This window comes from Lepus europaeus, unplaced genomic scaffold (assembly GCF_033115175.1).
Source record: "Lepus europaeus isolate LE1 unplaced genomic scaffold, mLepTim1.pri SCAFFOLD_3_1, whole genome shotgun sequence".
Classification (NCBI taxonomy): Eukaryota; Metazoa; Chordata; class Mammalia; order Lagomorpha; family Leporidae; genus Lepus; species Lepus europaeus.
The window spans coordinates 3,315,147-3,336,522 of NW_026909276.1; the positions used below are offsets into that span (position 1 = coordinate 3,315,147).

General features: G+C 40.1%; 1 pseudogene; it reads left to right on the top strand.

Annotated features, from left to right (window-relative positions):
- Window positions 1-276: 276 nt before the first annotated feature.
- Window positions 277-10,515, top strand: LOC133755093 (la-related protein 4B-like; annotated as a pseudogene).
- Window positions 10,516-21,376: the final 10,861 nt, after the last annotated feature.

Here is a 21,376-nt window from a genome sequence, read left to right on the forward strand (position 1 = left end):
GGAAGGAGTGTTGGGGATCCGGATTCTCGAGGTTGAGGCTTTTCATCCCCAAAGGAGAAGAATCCGCTTCCGCCGCTGCACCTGGCCCATGCCTGCCCTTCCTTCCTGCATGGGGCTGGCCCGCAGTGCTGCCTCTTCCTACAGTCTCCCTCCTCAGCTCTCCCCATGTGTTGCATGGTCGTCAGGCACTGGGGCTGGCAAGGAGCCCGCCAGAGGCCGGTCAGGCGGCACTGGCAGCATTTGGAAGTTTACATTAAATTTTTCCCAGTGGAACCCATGAATTCTGGTCAGGATGCTAAAGTTGTGGCTGAACTGCAGGCACAGCGAGACCAAGAGGGCAAGGGCAGCTCTCATCTGATGAATGGTCCTATATCTCAAACCACTTCTCAAACAAATTCCATCCCAGCTTTGAGTCAGGTACCATCAACTAAGGTTTCAGAGCTAAACCCTAAGGCAAAAGTGTGGGGGACTCATGTTACATTTGGAAGCAAGTAATGCAGCTGTCAGTTTGAGTGCTGCATGGGAGGAGACAGCCGGCCATGGTGCAGACTGCAGCCCACAGGGATTGGATGTCAATGGTGATGGTGACAAAAGTCGTGAGAATGCAGCATTACCAGATTTACTTGTGTCAAAACAGACACGAACGCTTTGGCTATGGATCACGCAGAATACAAATCTCTACCTGAAAATAGTGAAACAGAAGGAAATGAATCTCAACCAGAAAGCCAGGAAGATCCTGGAGAAGTACTTAAAAAATTAGAATTCTGTTTATCTAGGGAGACTGTTGCTAGTGCCACGTATCTTACATCACAGATGGACAGTGAGCAGTATGCTCTAATTACAATGGTAGCTACTCTTGACCATAACAAGAAACTCAGTACTAGTGTGGATTTGATTGTTGAAATGCTAAGATCTTTACCTTTAGTCCAGGTGGATGAGAAGGGAGAAAAAGTGAGGCCAAATCAAAATCGTTGCATAGTAATATTGTGAGAAATATCTGAATCTACCCCTGGGGAAGAAGTAGAAGCACTATTTAAAGGAAATAATTTACTGAAATTTATAAACTGTGAATTTGCCTATAATGATAATTGATTTTTTACATTTGAAACAGAAGCTGATGCACAACAAGCTTACAAATACCTACGAAAAGTCAAAACTTTTCAAGGAAAACCAATTAAGGTGCAGCTAAAAGAAAGGCAATAGCTATAAACCTGTTTTTGCCAAAGAATGGATTTAAATCTCTCGACAATGTCTATTCTCCCAAAAGCAATTTATACATTCTATGCAATACCAACCAAGATCCCGAAGACATTCTTCTCAGATCTGGAAAAAATGATGCTGAAATTCATATGGAGACACAGGAGACCTCGAATAGCCAAAGCAATCTTGTACAACAAAAACAAAGCCGGAGGCATCACAATACCAGATTTCAGGACATACTACGGGGCAGTTGTTATCAAAACAGCATGGTACTGGTACAGAAACAGATGGATAGACCAATGGAACAGAATAGAAACACCAGAAATCAATCCAAACATCTACAGCCAACTTATATTTGATCAAAGATCCAAATCTAATCCCTGGAATAAGGACAGTCTATTCAACAAATGGTGCTGGGAAAATTGGATTTCCATGTGCAGAAGCTTGAAGCAAGACCCCTGCCTTTCACCTTACACAAAAATTCACTCAACATGGATATAAGACTTAAATCTATGACCCAAAACCATCAAATTATTAGAGAGCATTGGAGAAACCCTGCAAGATATAGGTACAGGCAAAGACTTCTTGGAAAAGACCCCAGGAGCACAGGCAGTCAAAGCCAAAATTAACATTTGGGATTGCATCAAATTGAGAAGTTTCTGTACTGCAAAAGAAACAGTCAGCAAAGGGAATAGGCAACTGACAGAATGGGAAAAAATATTTGCAAACTATGCTACAGATAAAGGGTTGATAACCAGAATCTACAAAGAAATCAAGAAACTCCACAACAACAAAACAAACAACCCACTTGAGAGATGGGCCAAGGACCTCAATAGACATTTTTCAAAAGAGGAAATCCAAATGGCCAACAGACACATGAAAAAATGTTCAAGATCACTAGCAATCAGAGAAATGCAAATCAAAACCACAATGAGGTTCCATCTCACCCCGGTGAGAATGGCTCACATTCAGAAATCTACCCACAACAGATGCTGGAGAGGATGTGGGGAAAAAGGGACACTAAGCCACTGTTGGTCGAATGCAAACTGGTTAAGCCACTATGGAAGTCAGTCTGGAGATTCCTCAGAAACCTGAACATAACCCTACCATTCAACCCAGCCATCCCACTCCTTGGAATTTACCCAAAGGAAATTAATTTGGCAAACAAAAAAGCGGTCTGCACATTAATGTTTATTGCAGCTCAATTCACAATAGCTAAGACCTGGAACCAACCCAAATGCCCATCAACAGTAGACTGGATAAAGAAATTATGGGACATGTACTCTATAGAATACTATACAGCAGTCAAAAACAATGAAACCCGGTCATTTGCAACAAGATGGAGGAATCTGGAAAACATCATGCTGAGTGAATTAAGCCAGTCCCAAAGAGACAAATATTTGTTTTTCCTGATCGGCGACAACTAACTGAGCACCAAAGGGAAAACCTGTTGAAGTGAAATGGACACTATGAGAAACAGTGACCTGATCAGCTCTTGTCCTGACTCTAGATGTACAATGTAATACTTTATCCTTTTTAGTATTTTGGTGTTGTTGTTGTTCTAGTACTAGTGGTTGAACTCTGTAATTAACACACAATTATTCTTAGGAGTTTAAAATTTAACTGAAAAGTGATCCCTGTTAAATATAAGAGTGGGAAAAAGAGAGGGAGGAGATGTAAAATTTGGGACATGCTTAATCGGACTTGCCCCAAATGGTGGAGTTAGAAACGTGCCAGGGGATTCCAATACAATCCCAACATGGTGGCAAGTACCAATGCCATCTCACTAGTCCAAGTGATCAACTTCAATTCACAACTGATCACTCTGATAGGTCTAAGATTCAAAGATATCACACAAACAAGACTAGTGTCTGCTAATACTAACCGATAGAATCATAAAGGGAAAAAATGATCCAACATGGGAAGCGGGATACACAGCAGACTCTTAGAATGGCAGATGTCCTAAATAGCACTCTGGCCTCAGAATCAGCCCTTAAGGCATTCAGATCTGGCTCAAGAGCCCATGAGAGTATTTTAGGCATGGAAAGCCAAGACACCATGGAAAAAAAAAAAAGAAGACATAAATGAAAGATCTCTGAGAGTGAGATCCCAGTGGAAAGAACGGGGCCATCAAAGAAGGAAGTACCTTTCTCTGAAGGGAGGAGAGAACTTCCACTTTGACTATGACCCTATCATAATAAAATCAAAGTCGGCAAACCCTAACGGCTTCCATAGCCCTGGCAACTCATGACTAGAGCATTGGGAGATTACTGATGCCATAAACAAGAGTGTCAAATTTTTAAATCAACAACAGGAATCACTGTGTACTTACATCTCATGTGGGATCTGTCCTTAATGTGTTGTCCAATGTGAAGTGAAGCTATAACTAGTACTGAAACAGTATTTTTGCAGTTTGTGTGTCTGTGTGGGTGCAAACTGATGAAATCTTTGCTTAGCATATGCAGAATCGATCTTCTGTATATAAAGATAATTGAAAATAAAAAAAAAAACCTGGTGTTAAATTGGAAATTGCGTACAAAATTAATCAATTTTTAAAAAAATATCATGTAGGATCTCTGTCTTTAATGTGCTGTACACTGTTATTAATAACACTGTTATTTAATGCTATAACTAGTACTCCAACAGTATTTTTTCCCTTTGTATTGCTATGTGGGGGCAAACTGTTGAAATCTTTACTTAATATATACTAAACTGATCTTCTGTATATAAAGAGAATTGAAAATGAATTTTGATGTGAATGGAAGGGGAGAGGGAGCGGGAAAGGGGAGGGTTGCAGGTGGGAGGGAAGTTATGGGTGGGGGAGCAATTGTAATCCATAAGCTGTACATTGGAAATTTATATTCATTAAATAAAAGTTAAAAAAAATAAATCTCTCAACATGAACCTTTATACATAGCAGTGTTATACATCATTTATTTACCTCCACTATACAGTCCCCAACAACAGTTTCTTCTGCACAGTCTGACTGCCCCCCATTGTCAACCATGCATAACTATTTTTATCCACCCTTGGTAATTCTATTTCCAAATACTGGATTTATACATGAGTTTACGTCTCCAACCTTCAAGCCTGCAGCCTCTCCTCTGACTTCACTCAGACAGTATCCTCCCAGAAGCAGGAAAAATTCCTTGGGCTATAGGAAGAAAAGGGAGGAGAAGTTTACAAGCAGCCAGACTCAGTCTCCAACATGACCAAAGCCTCCATCACAAACTTTGAATTAGGGCTGTCCAACTTCCCCCCATTGCCTAGAGCTGCAGGCAATTTGATGACAGGACTTGTTTGAAAACAGGCCATCTAGCTTAATAGGGTTATCAAAGGAAAGGAGCCTCCATGCAGATGCAAGTAGGAACGCTATTCCTGTAGTGGTCCCCAGAGAGCCCTCACTGCTGGCTTCTTGTGCTGTATCAGCAACATATGAATGATATCCCCCAGCCCATTTGCCTGAGGATCCCAAGGTGTAGAAAAGCAGAGGGAAACCCACATTGTGGACAGACTCTCTCTGTCCTTACTACAACTGCGTGTAAATCAGTGCAGGTGAATGGAGCTGCCACAGAACTGTGAAAGCCCAGTTACGTGGAGATTTGTCAGAGAACGAGTAAAGAGCACCTTCTTCCCCCACTGCAACCCCAAAAATAACAAAAGTCAAACCCCCGCAGTTGTAGGAAGGAGGAGAAGAAGCTCTCTGTGCCTGTGGAGAAATAGAGGGAGCCCCCGCCCTCAAGTCCACTCCCAGAGTCCCCAAAGACCAGGAGAAGCAGCCTGGGCACTGGCCCTCACCCCCAGCTGTTGGAAAGTGTCTTCACAGATGACAGAACACTGCCCCCAAGTCTCCTCAGTGAAAATCCTATGTCTAGAAGCGGTTGCATAGAGCTGTATAAGCCACAAGCGAAACACTCTTCCCACTCAGTATGAGAATGAGTCGCTGCTTAGGCACTTGCAGTGTCTGAACCCCATGGAATGCTTGCAAGTTATTTTTTCTTCTGTGAGTCAGATTCTCCCCCTCTTGGAAAAAAATATAGTTTTCAGGATTTAATTAAGCCTATTTTTGGTTGGTGCTTAACTGGAGGTGATGTGTAAGTCTGATTTTTTTTCAGGATAGAAAATGCATTTATCCCAACAGATTGGTGTTTTCTATTAAGCCTCTGTGTGGTTCTGAATGCAAGCTATATATAGTGATTTTTTCTAAATTAAGGGAACTATGCTACTTTATTTTTTAAATAATACTGATCTACAAGTGCGTATCTCAGATGCTCCAGCAGATGGCGGCCTTGGCCTTGAGGTGGAAGGGGGTTGGCAGTGTCAGGTCTGACACACTGGCATGGGAGCTGTGCTTTCACCTAAATTGTTAACAAGTCAGTCTAGCATTTAAAAATACATATAAATGTACATATAGGCCATTTTGGATCCAGTGGGCAGAAAGAACCTGCAGAGCGCACCCTAGAGAAACCTGGAAGCTTTGAGTTTTGACATCCTGCCAGCAAGTACCCAGCTTCTCCCCTCAATTACAAGTGGCTATTAACTAAAATCAATTCAAAACACGTGAATAGAACCTAAATGAAAGTATACTTTGTTGGCCACTGACACGTTGCCAGGATGTTGTACCATGGAGTGGTTTTCATCCCTGTGAGCTGGCTGCTCTGGCTCTTGGCCTACTGCACCTGCTCCATGCACATTTCTGTCCATGTTCCCCCACCCCAAGGTACTCTCTAGGAAGAGTCCTCATCTTAACTCCATGGGGAGGTCTTCCTGAATCTCGCATCAGCACATGGATTTAAAGTATGTAATGGTGAGAGAGTGGTGTTTGTGGTTTTATTCCCCTCTTTGGCTGGTGGAGGACAAAAATTGTTGCTCTTTTTACCTCCAAGATGAGGGTCTCATTGATTCACTTCTAGAAGTTTTGCACTTCTGAAGAACAAGGATGCACTAAAGTTAACAAGTTTATAATAAATTTAAATATAAATTATTTTGTTTTAAAATGCCTAAATTTTTTCTTTAAGTATTCTAAGCAGCAGACATTAAATATTTCCTGCTACATGTAACCAGTTTATTACATGAAATGTTATTTAATAAGACTTCTTTTTAAAATTATTTCCATCCAATATTTAAAGGCTTGAATTGTATTTAAACTTGAAAATGACTTTGCCTTAACTTTTGTATAAGGCAGCTTAGAGTTCAAGGAGACTGGCCTTGGGTTGGCATGAGTGGATCAGTTACTCAGTTACTGTGTGGATATTTTGTCACTAGTTTTACTGAATAAGCATACCATAGTACAAGAACTAGCAGTAGTTTTTGTAATATACCTTAAAGAGCTTAAACAGTTGATCTTTTTTCAGATTGTTGAAAAGTCCTGTAAATGCAAATAGTTGATACTGTATTAAATATGTGTACTTTGGGAGTGTGCTTTGCTTGTACAGTTGTAAATAACATATTAAGAAAGGTTCCCAACAGAGAAAATGTGATAAAAACTATTGATATATTATAAATGGTGATGTTGAGCTGGATGTAGATATACTAAATGCTGTGGCTTGAATATTGTTTTTATTTGTTGAGGTTTTTTTTTTTTCCCCCTCTCATAGTGGTGTGTTGAACTGATTTTGTCTCTTTGCTGCAAAAGAGAAATGGAAAGTCTTACTAAAAGCTGTGAGATGTTTTTATACTCTCTTTCAAAATATGGAAATGCATACTAGTCATATTTACTGTGAAAGAGTTCTGAAGTACAATGTAGTAAGCAGAAATTGGTAGAATATTTTTTTAAATTGATTTGACAGAGGTAGAAAGTGTGAGAGAGAGGCAGAAAGAAAAGTCTTCCTCTCCATTGGTTCACCCCCCAAATGGATGCTATGGCCAGAACTATGCCAATGTGAAGCCAGGAGGCAGGTGCTTCCTCCTAGTCTCCCATGCGGGTGTAGGGCCCAAGCACTTGGGCCATCCTCCACTGCCTTCCCAGGCCACAGCAGAGAGCTGGACTAGAAGAGGAGCAACCGGGACTAGAACTGGCACCCATATGGGATGCAAGCACTGCGGGCAGAGGATTAACCAAGTGAGCCACAGTGCCGGCCATGGTAGGACCTTTAAATCAAAATAAAAAATGATCTAATTTGAATCATATATTACTAAGTGTGATTTACCCTACCAGAGGAAAACCTGTCTGGTGTCTCTCACTGTTCCCTTCAGGGCAGTAGTCATTATTCAAAGATGTAGAAATACACACAGTGCTAATAAGTTTCAAATGCCTGATTAAGGAATGGGAGGATTAATTTCTTGGTAGCTGTCAGGTTGCTGGACTGAAAACTCAGAAATAATTGACCTCTTCAAAACAAACCAAGAGATGCTGTAAACACTCAAAGGGCAAGCTCTGAGATCTGGGGTCCTTTGTGTCACTTCTTAGGAGCAGGTGCCAGGGTGTGCTCAGCCATCCCCTACCCCACACACCAGGGGGTCTGTAACAGTAAGTCCTTTCTCAAATGTGTGAAATTTGCAGCATGATGTGGGTGTAATTAGAGCCAACTGTGGTTGGTTGGTTGCAAACTAAAAGGCTAGAGCTCAAGAGCAGCATGCAGGAGAGCAGTGGGCATGTGGAGTGATGTCATCACAGAGAAGGGGCTGTGCTGGTGGGTTCTGCTGCCATCTGGATGAGGTCAGTACACTGTAGTTACTGCTTAGCCAGTGACAGTCTGTTGCATCCAGAGCTGAAACTTTGCTCGGATGTGATTTTTATAGCAAAGGTTATATGCCAAATAACTTTTTTAAAAAAGATTTATTTATTCAAAAGTAAGAGTAACACAGAAAGAGGGGAGGCAGAGAGAGAGGTCTTTCATCTGATGGTTCACTCCCCAATTGGCCATAATGGTTGGAGCTGTGCCAATCTGAAGCCAAGAGCCAGGAGCTTCTTCTGTGTCTCCCTTGTGGATGCAGGGGCTCAAGAATTTGGGCCATCTTCTACTGCTTTCCCAGGCCATAGCAGAGAGCTACGATCCTGAAAGGGAGAAGTTTCATTGGTCCAAGAAAATATGTCTATGTTGCTTTCCCAATGCATTGGGACATACCACTGTTTGCAATGCCTGCATCCCATATCAAACTGAGCATTTGAGTCCCATCTACACTCTTTTGGATCCAGCTCACTTTTGGTGTGCCTAAGAGGGAACAAATGATAGCTAAAATACTTAACTTCCTATCACTGCTTATGTGGGAGGCTTATTCGATTTCACTACTTCTGGATGGTGCAGTCATTTGTGTAGTGAATCATTAAATGAAAGATCTCTCTCTCTTCCTCTCGCTTTCCTCACTCCCTCCATCCTTCTCTCTCTTTTTCTTTCTCCCTTAGATTTTTAAATAATAAAAAGAAAATGTGAACATGAACATTGTCAGGAGAATGTGGAGAAAAATCCTCAAGTTGGTGAGGTCACAATGAAAAGCCCATGCAAGATGGTCACAGGTTCATTATTTTAGCATTGGTAGACATTAGAATATTGATAATATACATGTGATAGCAATATTTTGAAACAAAAATAAAATAGTATTATAGCATATTTTGAATGCCCTGAATTAGAAGTAGTAACAATAGTAGCAATAAGTAGACATAACATAATAATTTAATATGAATTATTGATTAAAATGATATATAAACATAATATTAAAAAATTTAAAAACTCAGAAAAGATCATGCTCTCAACAAAGGATTCTTAAATATGGTATATAAGTGTCCAGGTATACATCCTTGACATTTTCAAAGTCAATGATCAAGTTAGAGTTTCATAAAAAACTTTAGACTGTAATAAACATATGAGTTTCATTGAATGAATCACTACAGCAGACCTAGAAATGTCTGATCAACTCTTCGTAAAAGATGCCAGGACAACACAAAGAATTTTCAGTGAGTTCATTATTTCCCAGGGGGAAAAAAAAACCACAATGGCCACATATTCGTAGTGTTAGGGTTGGCACAAGCTGTGATACTGATGGTATAGGAAAGCAATAGTAATTAGTACAAGACAAAGGTAAAAAAGACTCACATTCTCATAGATAACATATAATGTGATCATTGTCAGTAGCATTGAGTAATGTGGTAAGAGATATAGTAGAGTAAGTCCCAAAGGCTCCACTTCTGGTCAAGCTCCCTACTAATGCACCTGGGAAAGAAGTGGAAGACAGCCTAAATGCTTGGGCTCCTGCACTCTTGTGGGCGACCCAGAAGATGATTTTGTTTTTTGGTTTTGGCCTGGTCTAGTTCTGACTATTGTGGCCATTTGGGGAGTGAGCTAGTAAGTTAGTGGATGGAATATTCTCTCTCTCTTTGGCTCTTTCAAATAAATAAATAAATAAAATTTTAAAAAGAAACACAATTAAATTTTTATTTTATTTTATTTTTTATTTATTTTATTTATTTTTATTTTTATTTTATTTATTTATTTTTTTGACAGGCAGAGTGGATAGTGAGAGAGAGAGACAGAGAGAAAGGTCTTCCTTTATGCCGTTGGTTCAACCTCCAATGGCCACTGCGGCCGGCACATCGTGCTGATCTAAAGCCAGGAGCCAGGTGCTTCTCCTGGTCTCCCATGCGGGTGCAGGGCCCAAGGACTTGGGCCATCCTCCACTGCCTTCCCGGGCCATAGCAGAGAGTTGGCCTGGAAGAGGAGCAACCGGGACAGAATCGGTGCCCTGACCGGGACTAGAACCCGGTGTGCCGGCGCTGCAAGGCAGAGGATTAGACTGTTAAGCCACGGCGCCGGCCTATTTTTATTTTTTTTAAAGATTTATTTATTTTCCTTGAAAGTCTGAGTTACACAGAGAGAAGGAGAGGCAGAGAGAGTGAGAGGTCTTCCATCCGATGGTTCACTCCCCAGATGGCTGCAATGGCTGGAGTTGTGCCAATCCAAAGCCAGGAGCCAGAAGCTTCTTCCAGGTCTCCCATGTGGGTACAGGGGCCCAAGAACTTGGGCCATCTTCTGCTATTCCAGGCCAAAGCAGAGAGCTGGATCAGAAGAGGAGCAGCCGGGACTCGAACCAGCACTCATATGGGATGCCAGTGCTTCAGGCCAGGACATTAACCCACTGCACCACAGAGCCGGCCCCTAAAATTTTATTTAAGAATATTATAAAGCTTTGGCATTTGCAATCAAGGAAAATCACTATTTAATTCAATAGATAGCTATAAAACTAAGGTAACTTTGTCCAGAATGACATTGTTGAATATGTCAAAACCAATGTTAAATTGAATCTCATCACAATCCAGATTCAGTGAAAGAAAAGAAACTTGAATGGGTGAAAGAATATATTGAACATGGACAGTACTGAAAAACTGCAATTGAAAATGGACAGGAAAGCTTAGAAATTTCCATTGAGTTGATAACCTCTCAATTAACATAGTAAACAACAACCTAAACACTTACTTACACTAGGCACTTATTATATACTCTGGTGACCATAATAAAATCATAGAAAAATAAATAACAAGTGATGTTATATCACCTTATAAATTGGGATTAGGGAAGAGTAGTTTGGAAGGAGTGATTACCGAGTAAATACAAGGGGATTTTGTGAAAATAGTCCTTTAAAATTACATTTTAAACATGATTGCATATTACAGAATCTTAAATCAAGGGACAAAAATGTCACCTTATAGAAGAATATCTATGGAAAGATCTCCTCATGTAGAATGATACTATCAAAAATGTCAGCGGAAGTGATAAATTTGGAGTTCTCTAAAAACTCCCAAATGGCAAAATTATGTGATTTTTTTTTTTTTTTTTATCTGCAGCCTGAGAGAGGCCCATGGTCAGGACAGCAGGCCTGGCCGCACTGGGCTTGGTCTGCCTCTCGCCTGCCCCAGGGCATGCAAGAGCCAGCCCGGTGCTCCAAATGGGCCCCAAGTCCCACCTAGAGGCTGAGGCCAGCCTCTGGAGGCCTCAGGAACACCAATTATGTGATTCTGATACCATGAAGCTGTACATTGGTATTAGACCATTCAGAGATACTGGATATACAAAAGATTCCAAGGCAACTTAGAAGAATTTCAGGAAGCTGATAATCTTGCAATTAAAAAGCCAATGAATACATTTACATATTCATGGTGCTAGGACCAGGATACACTAAGAAAGTGAAATATTTTATAGATGATAGCATTAAATCCAAAGGCAAAAGAAAACAGGAAATTAAATGCTATGACAACAATGATGTGATAACTTTGAGTGGATACATATTTTTGAAAAAACAATGATAGCCAAAAAAGTCTGAGCAAACACAGTGAATAATTATTAATGCTATGTATAAAAATCCTATAAAATTTCTCAGAAACTAAAATTCAGAAGGGATTAATCCTTTTCATATTGATTTTAAAGGAACACCAGCATCTAGAACTATATTATTGAAAATTTCAACGTCAATGAAAAGTGCTGTCCCATAAAAATATATAAAGAGTAAAAAAAAAATCTTTGAAAGAGTAAGAATACCCTGACTCCAGATGGATTTGAGAAGTTTTGAAGATAAAAATTTCTTAGGTTACTTACAGAATTTTACATGAATTGACAACACAATAGAAAAGCCAACATGAAAAGAAAGCTGCATGTTCACAGTGCTAGCACCGGTACATACTATGATCTGATGCTGTAATTGGGCAATATTCATAAAATCAAATACAAATTAAAGATTAAAATCTTTCTCTTATTAGGGTATAATATATTTTCATAACTGTGACTAGAACTGTTAATAGAAATGTTAATAAAAGAAACATGTAGGGGCCAGTGCTGTCACATAGTAGGTAAAGCTGCCACCTTCAGTGCTAACATCCCATATGGGTTCTGGCTGCTTCACTTCTAATACAGTTCTCTTCTAAGAAAGAGAGAAGGTAGTACCTATCTATGTGGGGGACCTGGAGGAAGCTCCTGGCTCCAAGCTTCAGATTGGCTCAGCTCCAGCTATTGTGGCCATTTGGGGAGTTAGCCAGTGGATGGAGGACTTTCTCTTTCTCTCTCTCTCTCTGCCTCTCTGTAATGCTGCCTTTCAAATAAATATTTTTTTTTTAAAAAAATAAGCATGCATATTAGCCTTTATTGAAAAATAGTCCATTTAATTATCTTTCAAATGGAAAATAAGGGAAAAATGAATGGCAAAAAGGAAAGATTTTGGCAATTACAGAAAATCCTGAGGGAAATATATTTGTATCTATAGTTTTGAGAATTGAAAGTGAAAGTTTAATTTATAGTCCCCTAGAATTCCAAAAAAGATAAAACAACATATCCTTTGGGAACTGAGAAAGATTGCATCAAGATGGCTTTGGGAATTTGGGGGCATGAAATAGATGCAAAGAAAATTCAATAATTTTCACCACATTGGTGTCACAAGGAAAAAGTCACCTAAGAACTAAGTTTGAGAGAAAAAAATTGAGGGCTAGAGAGCAGCCTGCTATGCAGGGCTAAGAAGAAAAACTGCAGAGAATAGGATAGGAGGTACATGCTTGGCAGAGAAGAGAAGAGAAAACCACCTGGGAAGCCCCACAGCAGGAGGGGAAATAGCTTGAAATTGCATGATGAGTGTTAATGCACACTAGGAGAATAGAAGCCACAGACAGCCTGAGCCGGCAGCACTATTGAGACAGCGAGGGCAGATTTATCTACACCAATCCATGGACATAGAGCCAGAGAGAGCATGCAGTGGGTCCAGACTGCAGCCTCGGGAACTAGCAGTTGCTGGCAGTCACCTGAGGTCCTAGTGGAAGTAGAGGGGACAGCTGATTCAAACCAATCTCTCCAATACAAAACTCATGACCCTACCAATAGAGGGAGTAGGCATACTTTTAAACCAGTGCTACAACTCAGAAGACTGCAGGCATGCACATAACAGTTCACTGAGATGGGACACCTGGACACAGAGCTGCCAGCAGCATCAGGCAGGCTTTAGACCAGGGACCCTAGTGTGCACATGTGATCCAGAGCTACCAATGGAGGGAATGGCCCACAGCCCTCACTGCCTCAGAGCTTGGCAAGAAGGTGGCTGGGCAACTATGAGAGACAGAGGAGAACCTGCACCAACAGCACCCTATAGTCTTGGCATCTGTGGGAGCCCTATATGCTAAGACATTGGAGCCTTTGTAGCTGCACAAAAAGGTGTAGGGCATAGCTGGCTTTGGAGTTTTACCATGCCCAATGTTGGTGTTACCCCTGAAACTAGCCCCACCCTAGATCATTAACCCAAGCCTCTGGGCCACACCCACCACATGCCTCCTGGTAGTCACTGAAAAGGCAGACATTCCATGAAACCACAGAAGCATAACCCCAAAGATAAAAACCAACACAAGAAAAAATTAAAAATCAACTCCACAAATGCCAGAAAATAAGAGCTGAAATTTAAGAAACAAGAATAAGGAAGTCACCATGACCCCCAGAGGAACACAACATTTAAATATTAGTATAATAAGATGAAAAGATTGAGGAAATGCTAGAAAAGTAATTTAAAAAATTAATCATAGAATTACTCAAAAAAATCAGAAGCAAATCTACGAACTAAAGAAAACAATACAAGACATGAATGAAAACTCCCAGGAAACTGAGAATATAAAGAGAAATCAAAATAAAATTTTAGAAATGAAAGAAAATGGATCACATAAAAACTGCCGTGGAAAATCTTTACAGCAGACTTGAAGAGGCAGAAGAAAGAATATCTGAATTAGAAGATGAATATTTGAAAATCTTACAGACAAAAAAAAAAAAAAAAAAAAAGAAGAAGAAACCTGAAAGCAGTGTTGGAGGCCAGCGCCACTGCTCACTATGCTAATCCTCTGCCTGCGGTGCCAGCACCCCAGCTTCTAGTCCTGGTTGCTCCTCTTCCAGTCCAGTTCTCTGCTGTGGCCCAGGAGGGCAATGGAAGATGGCCCAAGTGCTTGGGCCCTGCACCCACATGGGAGACCAGGAGGAAGCACCTGGCTCCTGGATTCAGATCGGTGCAGCACCAGCTGTAGTGGCCATTTGGGGGGTGAACCAATGGAAGGAAGACCTTTCTCTCTCTCACTGTCTAACTCTGTCAAAAAGAAAGAAAGAAAGAAAGAAAGAAGGAAAGCAAGCAAGCAGTGTTGGAAATCTATGGGATACTATCAAATGACCCAACATACAAGTCTTAGGAGTTCCTGAAGGAGAGCAAAGAGAAAATGGAATTGAAAACCAGTGAAATGAAATATTTACAGAAAATTTCCCCAATTTGAAGAAAGACAGAGATGTTCAAGTAGAGGAAAAATATAGAACTCCTAACATACATGACTGGAAAAGATATTCACCAATACACATTGTGGTCAAACTTTCTACATCAAAACATAATGAAAAAATTCTAAACTTGGCAAGGGAAAAGTGACAAATCACTTTCAGCGTATCACTAATTAGACTCACAGCTGACTTCTCATTAGGAACCCTACAGGCAAGAAAGGAATACTGAGATATAGTCCAAGTCTTAAAAGAAAAAAAAAAAAAAACTGTCAACCCAGAATACTGTATCCCACAAATCTTGCATTTATGAATAAAGGTGAAATAAAGACCTCCCATAACAAACAGAAATTGAAAGAATTCATCAAAACTTGTCTAGCCTTACAGAAGATGCTTAAGGATGTGCCATACACAGAAACACAGAAAGATAGCCATTATTATGAAAGAATGAGAAGGCAGAAAACCCCAATAGAAATACAAAATAAATCCAAAGTAAATGATATGAATATTTATGGAAAAATGGAGGGTCAGGTCATTACTTATCAATGCTCACCTGGAATGTAAATGGCCTCAATTCTCCAGTTAAAAGATACAGACTGGCTGAATGGATTGAAAATCAAGACCCATCTATTTGTTACTTGTAAGAAACACAGTTCATCAACAAAGATACATGCTAATGGAAAGTGAAAGGATGAAAAAGACAATCCATGCTAACAGAAACCAAAAATGAGCTGGTGTTGCAATTCTAACATAAGACAAAATAGACTTTAACATAACCACTGATAAAAGAGACAAAGAAGGGCATTATGTAATGATTAATGGATCAATCCAATAGGAAGATGTGACTATAATAAGTGTATATGTACCCAATTACAGGGCAGCTAGCTACTTAAAAAATGTTAGTAGACCTAAGGGAGATATGGACTTCAATACCCCACTTTCATCAATGGGCAGATCAGCCAGATAACCAGCAAGGGAACAGAGTTAATTGATACTGTAGATGCAATGGACCTAAAGGATATCTACATAATCTTTCACCCCACAGTGGCAGAATACACATTCTTCTCATCACTACATGCAACATTCTCTAAGATAGACCATAAGATAGGTCCAAAGCATGTCTCAGCAAATTCAGAATAATTGAAATCATTCCATGCACCTTCTCAAACCACAGTGGAATGAAGCTAGAAACCAACAACTAAAGTATCTCTAGAACATAATTAAACATAGGGACTGAACAGCATGCTCCAGAATGAACACTGGGTCATAAAAGAAATCAAAAGAGAAATAAAAAAATTTCTAGAAACATATGAAGATGGCAATATATTATATTGAAACCTATGAGATATAGCAAAAGTGTGTTAAGAAGGAAGTTCATAGCAATCAATGTCTACATGAAAAAACTGGAAAGGTACTAAATAAATGAGTATCAGTGCAACTCAAGGATATAGAATATCAACAGCAAATCAATCACAAAAGTAGGAAGAAATAATTAAAATTAGAGAAGAAATAAACAAAACTGATACAAAAATTACAAAAATCCATGAAATGGAAAGCTAGTTTTTTAAAAAAATATATATAAAATTGATACACCATTGGTGCAACTGACCAATAAAAAAAAGGAAAAGTCAAATCAATAAAATCAGAGATGAAAAAGGAAATGTAATAATAGATACCATAGAAATAAGAATCATCAGAAATTATTGTGAAGAGCTGTATGCCAACAACTAGAAAACCTAGAAGAAATGGATAGATTCCTAAAAAGATACAATCTACCAAAAATAAAGTCATGAACTTATAGAAAATGTAAACACGCCAATAACCAAAATAGAGATTGTATCAGTAATACTCTCCCAACTATAGATAAATATAGAAAAAATCTCTGATGAACATAGATGCAAAAATCCTTAGCAAAATATTACCCAAAATATCATCAAAATATCCATTCTTCTGAAAGCAAATTACAGACTCTATGTGATACCAAACAAAATACCATGAACAGCAGGTTAATGCCCGGGCCTGAAGTGCTAGCATCCCATATGGGTGCTGGTTTGAGACCTGGCTGCTCTTCTTCTGATCCAGCTCTCTGCTATGGCCTGGGAAGGCAGTAGAGGATGGCCCAATTCCTTGAGCCTCTGCACCCACTTGGGAAACCCAGAAGAAGCACCTGGCTCCTGGCTTCAGATCACTGCAGCTCCAGCCATTTCAGCCATTTGGGGAGTGAACCAGTGGGTGGAAGACCTCTCTCTCTCTCTCTCTCTCTCTCTCTCTCTCTCTCTCTCTCCCTGCCTCTCCTCTCTCTGTGTAACTCTGACTTTTAAATAAATAACTAAACTTTAAAAAAAAATCAATCCCTGGAACAAGGAGTCTCTTCAACAAATGGATCTGAAAAAACTAGATCATCACATGCATTAATAGGAAGCAAGACTACTACCTTACACAAAAATCCACTCAAAATGGATTAAAGACATAAATCTATGAACTGATATCATAAAATTATTAGAGAACATTGGGGAACCTCTGCAAGACATTGGCATAGGAAAAGAGTCCCTGGAAAAGATTCCAGAGGCACAGGCAATGAAAGCCAAAATTGACATATGGGAACACATCAAATTGAGAAGCTTCTGAACTGCAAAAGAAACTTCAGCAAAGTAAAAAGGCAATGGACAGAATGAAAGAAAATATTTGCAAACTTTTTTTTAAAGATTTATTTATTTATTTGAAAGTCAGAGTTAAACAGAGAGAGAAGGAGAATCAGAGAGGGAGAGAGAGAGAGAGAGGTCTTCCATCTGATGGTTCACTCTCCAATTGGCTGCAATGGCTGGAGCTGCACTAATCCAAAGCCAGGAGCCAGGAGTTTCTTCCAGTTCTCTCATGTGGGTGCAGGGACCCAGGGAGTTGGGACATCTTCTACTGCTTTCCCAGGCCATAGCAGAGAGCTGGATCAGAAGTGGAGCAGCCAGGTCTCGAACCAGCATCCATATGGGATGCTGGCACGGCAGGCAGTGGCTTTACCTGCTGAACACAGCACTGGCCCCAATATTTGCAAACTTTAAAACTGATAAAGGATTAATTATCAGAATATATAAAGAGATCAAGAAACTCAATAACAACAAAACAACCCAATTAAGAAATGGGCAAATGACTTAAACAGGTGTTTTTCAAAAGAGGAAATCCAAATGGTCAACAGACACCTGAAAAAATGCTCAGGATCACTAGCTGTCAGGGAAATGCAAAACAAAACTACAATAAGGTTTTACCTCAAACCATTAGAATGGCTTTCATACAGAAATCAACAGACAAATGCAGGTGAGGGTAGGGGGGGAAATGTACCCTAATTCACTGTTGGTAGAAATGTAAACTGGTAAAGTCACTGTGCAAGACAGCATGGCAATAGCTCAGAAATCTGAATATAGACCCACCATATGACCCAGCCATCCCACTCCTGAGAATTTACTCAAGGAAAATGAAAACAGCATATGTAAGTTATCTGTATCCCCATATTTATTGCAGTTTAATTCACAATAGCTAAAACATGGAATCAATCCAAGTTCTGTCAACTGAATACTGTATAAAGAAATTATGGGATATGTATACCATAGAATATTACACAGTAGTAAAAAAAAGAAAAGAAATCTGGTCATTTGCAACAAAATAGATGAAACTGGAAAATATACTTCGTGAAATAAGCCAGTTCAAAATGACAAATGCAATACATTCTCCCTGACCCTTGATAAGTAGTAGAGAACCTAAAAGGCAATCTGTAGAATTGAAATTGACATTTTGAGAAGAAATAACTGAGCAGCTCCTGTCATGACTGTTGAGGAATTTTTTTCTTACTATTTGTTGCACTCTTTATTTAAGACAGGGTTGATTATATATGCATAAAGTTAATTGAAAATAGATCATAATAAAAAATAAGATTGGGGATGAGAAAGGGAGGAGAAAGAGGGGTGGGAGTGTGGATGAGAAGGTGGGCACAGTGGGAAGAAATGCCATGTTCCTAAAATTATAAGTATGATGTTTGGAACTATAAAGCTGTATAATTCTGAATATATTCCTATGGACTTACATCTAAGGATAGAGTTTATTTTATTTATTGATTTTTAGAAATTTATTTATTTGAAAGGCAGAGTGACAGAGAAGCAGAGTTAGAGAGAGAGAGGGTGGGAGGGAGGGAGGGAGGGAAGGAGAGAGAGAGAGAGAGAGAGAGAGAGAATCTTCCATCTGCTGATTCACTCCCCAGATGGCTGTAACAGCCAAAGCTATGTTGATCCAAAGTCAGGAGTTAGGAGCTTCTTTTGGGCCTCCTGTGTGGGTGCAGGGGTCCAAGGACTTGGACTATCTTCTACTGTTTTCCCAGACCACAGGAGAGAGCTGGGTTGAAAGTAGAGCAACTGTAACTCAAACTGGCACCCAAATGGGATGCTAGTGCTGCAGACCAGGGTTTTAACCTGCTGCGCCACAGCACTGCCCCCTAAGGGTACACTTTAAAAACTTGCCATGGGACTCCAAATCCTCTTAAGTTGGGAGTAAAAATAGCATTTTAAGTGTTAAAGTGATATTATGGATATGATTAAGTGTTAAAATGATCATTTAAATAGGATTCACTGTTTGGAAATAATACTAGAATTAAAAAGGAGTGAGTGCTGCAACATGGGAAGCAGCCCATATAGCAGACTCATAGGATGACAATCACCTTAAGAAGCACTCTGACCTCAGAGCCAGCACCTAAGGCATTCGATGCTGGCTGAAAAGCCCATGAGAGCATTACAGGCAAGGAAAGCCAAGACACAGTGGCAAAAAATTTCCTATATGAAGGACCTTTAAGTGTGAGACTCCAGGGGAAAGAAGTGGTCATCAAAGAAGGATGTACTTTCTTCTGAAGGGAGAAGAGAAATTCCACTTTGCTTACCACCTCATCTAAATACTGATGGAGCTTGTGGATTCAAAAGGCTTCCATAGCCTAGGTGGCTCATGTTAAGAGCCTTGGGTGATCACTGACATCATACATAGGAGTGTTAATTGTTAATTTAAAAACAAGAGACACTGCCCACTATCTTCCCCTGCAGAACCTCTGTCCTTAATGAATTGTACTGTAAAACTTATTCTCAGTTGTGTGTGTGTGTGTATGTGCAAACCATTGAAATCTTTTCTTATTTTAGAGTTTATCTTCTTTGTATAAAGCTAATTGAAAATGAATCTTGATGCAGAATGGGACTGGAAATGGTAGAAGGAGGAGGAGCAGGGATCAGAGTGTGGGTGAGAGGGTGGGTACAGTAGAGAGAATATATTAATAAAGTTATACTTATGAAATTTGTATTCCTTAAATAAAAGGTTTCTTTGAGGAAAACTTCTATTTGCTTATTGTCTTTTCTAAATTCTTACAGAACTTGTATATTCAAAAGGCTTCCATAGCCTAGGCAGCTCATGTCAAGAGCCTTCAGTGATCACTGATGCCATACATAAGAGTGTTAATTGTTAAAATAACAACAGTAGTCACTGTGCACTAACTTCGCATGCAAGACCTCTGCCCTCAAAGAGTTGTGTCAGGAGAGTTAGCAGTAAAACTTGTTTTCAAAGTATATTAAACGGCTGGCGCTGTGGCTTAACAGGCTAATCCTCCACCTTGTGGCACCGGCACACCGGGTTCTGGTCCCGGTTGGGGTGCCGGATTCTATCCCGGTTGCCCCTCTTCCAGGCCAGCTCTCTGCTGTGGCCTGGGAGTGCAGTGGAGGATGGCCCAAGTCCTTGGGCCCTGCACCTGCATAGGAGACCAGGAGAAGCACCTGGCTCCTGGCTTCAGATCAGCGAGATGTGCCGGCCGCAGCGGCCATTGAAGGGTGAACCAATGGCAAAAAGGAAGACCTTTCTCTCTGTCTCTCTCTCTCTCACTATCCACTCTGCCTGTCAAAAAAAATTTAAAAAAAGTATATTAAGTATATTAAGCATATTAAGAGGAGGATATTCTTATGTCTCATAAGTTTCAGTTACATCAAAGTGTCCAACTTCATTGCTTGCTTTCTTAGGTGCTTCTTTAATTAATGATAAAACTTATTCCCAAAGACTTACTTTCTTTTAATGGATTAAGTGCAGGATATCCTTATGTCTCATAAGCTAAAATTATGTTTAAGTGCTTGCAAAAGATGTATCATTCTTGGGTGCTTCTTTAAAGTAAATAAAGTTTATTGGGCCCAGCACTGTGACGCAGCAGGTTAATGCCCTGGCCTGAAGCACCAGCATCCCATACGGGTGCTGGTTCAAGTCCCAGCCACTCCACTTCTGATCCAGCTCTCTGCTTTGGCCTGGGAAAGCAATAAAAGATGGCCCAAGTCTTTGGGCCCCTGTGACCAAGTGGGAGACCCAAAAGAAGCTCCTGGCTTCTGGCATTGGATTGGCACAGCTCTGAACATTGGAGCCAATTGGAGAGTGAACCATCGGATGGAAGACCTCTCTCTCTCTCTCTCACTCTCTCTCTCTCTCTCTCTGCCTCTCCTCTCTCTATGTTATTCTGACTTTCAAATAAATAAATAAATAAATAAAATCTTTTAAAATAGATTTTAAGGGTTAAAGTGTTAAACTGTCACTCCAGTGAGGAAGAGAGACAGAGAGAAAGGTCTTCCATCTGATGGTTCACTTCCAAAATGACTGCAACAGCTGGAGCTGTGCCAATTTGAAGCCAGGAGCCAGGAGGTTCCTCCGGGTCTCCCACGTGGTTGCAAGGGCCCAAGGACTTGGGCCATCTTCTATGCTTTCCCAGGCCATAACAAAGAGCTGGATTGGAAGAGGAGCAGCCAAATTTGAACTGGAGCCCATTAGGGATGCTGGCACCACAGATGGAGGATTAACCTACTGTGCCACAGTGCCAGCCCTCAAATAAATAAATATTTTTTAAAAAGTTTCTCAAAAAACAAGAAAAGGAAATTAACCTGGGAAAAGCAATGATTTTGAATAGCTCTTGTCTTCCT